We start from the raw sequence: 1,987 nt of genomic DNA, 5'->3' as shown, positions 1-1,987 counted from the left end.
TGTTGTCTTTTCTCCAGAGCGCAATCGCTCTCGGGGACCGACAGTCACATTAGCCAATGTACGATAGGAGCTTACCGTTCAGACCAGCGTTCCAACATGACTATCCACACGTCGATCGACTGCACCTAATCCCTCAAGTGGTTTTAAACTCTTTAACGTAAAGCGGAATGTCATCCTGCGACACCCCGGCCCCTCCGATAACGGCCCGACCAGCGGCATCAATGCCCGACAGTTTACGTCATCTCATCTTGTTGTTACACCACTGATACGCGAACACACGGTCACATCGGCGATAATTCCAGTCTTCTGTTCACAACCCACAACACTGCCATCACGATGTCGCTGACACGAAGAAATACGGAACCACGTTGACGATGTTGCTGACACGCAGAAGAATCACGTTGAACGCCGGTTGGCACTCGGCACGGGACAACGAAACCGAACTCAGCACGGAAGGCACCCAGGCAGCCGGCAGGAAAACCTGCCTTCCTTGGACGCAGTTCCCGCGATTTCCATAACGTCGAAAACGTCGAAACAGTTCCTCGTGGTTTCGCTGCTGTAGTTTTGCGTGTGTCCCACAAATTGGAGACGGCCGTCCACTGATCTCAATGACAATTGCTGGATCGCGCTTGCCGCTCCCGCAAGTGAAGCCACCGGGCGTCACTCGCTTGGGATACGATTTGCCGTTTTTGCTAGCCTTTGCTGCGGTTTTCCAGCGTGCTGACGACACGTTTTCTACTCGTTCGTCGTCATTCGCCGAAGAAGTTTTTTGAAGACTCTGTGTATTGTTGAGACTTTCCGTTGTGAACACGTGGAAAATTTTACAAAAGTGCAGTGTCGCAGGAAAAAGGCACAACGCGTCGAAAGGAAGGGCTGGCGGCGTGTTCAAAGCATCCTTGGCACGCCGAAGTGCCGTGTCTCTGTGCCTTCGCGCGCTTGGATACCGACCAAGAACCGACGCCGTGTGAATGTGTTTAGCGAGTGCAATGTGCGTGAAGCCGTATCAAAAGGTACAACTCGTCGAAAACGTGTCGCCGGTGTCGCGGCGTGATCAAAGCTTCCTTGGCACGCTGAGTGATGCATCTTTGTGCCTTCGCACGCTTGGATACCGGTCAAGAATTGACGCCGCGCCAAAGTTCTGAACGTGCGTCGCGCGTAGATGCCTTTAGATCATTTATATATATCGGCCACGGAGTTCTGGATCGTCCAGCTGTTCCGGTGAGTTGCTATCAATAAAAGGGGGAGATCTGTACGTATTCTTATGTTCTATATTAACCATGGCTATGTCCCAAATCTACTCTAATAGATTCCGTGGGAGCACGAATAGGGCAACGTTGTACGTGGAGCCAGGGGGGTTTTCGAAAGCAAAAGTACAAGACGGCGAGAATGAAAATCTTTGAAGCGCGGCCGATATGGTCGTGTGCAATCTGTTGACCAATTACAATTAGGCGAGTCGCGTAGGTTGATAATAAGCCAGCACTGATCAGTGATGAGGAGCTGTTGTGCACGGTATTGTGTAAATCGTCTAAGGACGAAAAAAAGACGTACCTTCTCCCCATCCTCCGTCGCTAGTGGACGCTGGATTAAGCTCGTTCCTAAACCGCGAGGGGAAAAGACGCTGATCCAGAGGCACGAACAGCTTCACGCACATTGCACTCGCTGAACACATACACACGGCGTCGGTTCTTGGTCGGTATCCAAGCGTGCGAAGGCACAGAGACACGGCACTTCGGCGTGCCAAGGATGCTTTGAACACGCCGCCAGCCCTTCCTTCGACGCGTTGTGCCTTTTTCCTGCGACACTGCACTTTCGTAAAATTTTCCACGTGTTCACAACGGAAAGTCTCAACAATACACAGAGTCTTCAAAAAACTTCTTCGGCGAATGACGACGAACGAGTAGAAAACGTGTCGTCAGCACGCTGGAAAACCGCAGCAAAGGCTAGCAAAAACGGCAAATCGTATCCCAAGCGAGTGAAGCCCGGTGGC

The sequence above is a fragment of the Ixodes scapularis genome, unplaced genomic scaffold, assembly GCF_016920785.2.
Source record: "Ixodes scapularis isolate PalLabHiFi unplaced genomic scaffold, ASM1692078v2 PGA_scaffold2__306_contigs__length_199485367, whole genome shotgun sequence".
NCBI classification, from domain to species: domain Eukaryota; kingdom Metazoa; phylum Arthropoda; class Arachnida; order Ixodida; family Ixodidae; genus Ixodes; species Ixodes scapularis.
Note: the sequence above shows the minus strand (reverse complement) of the source record.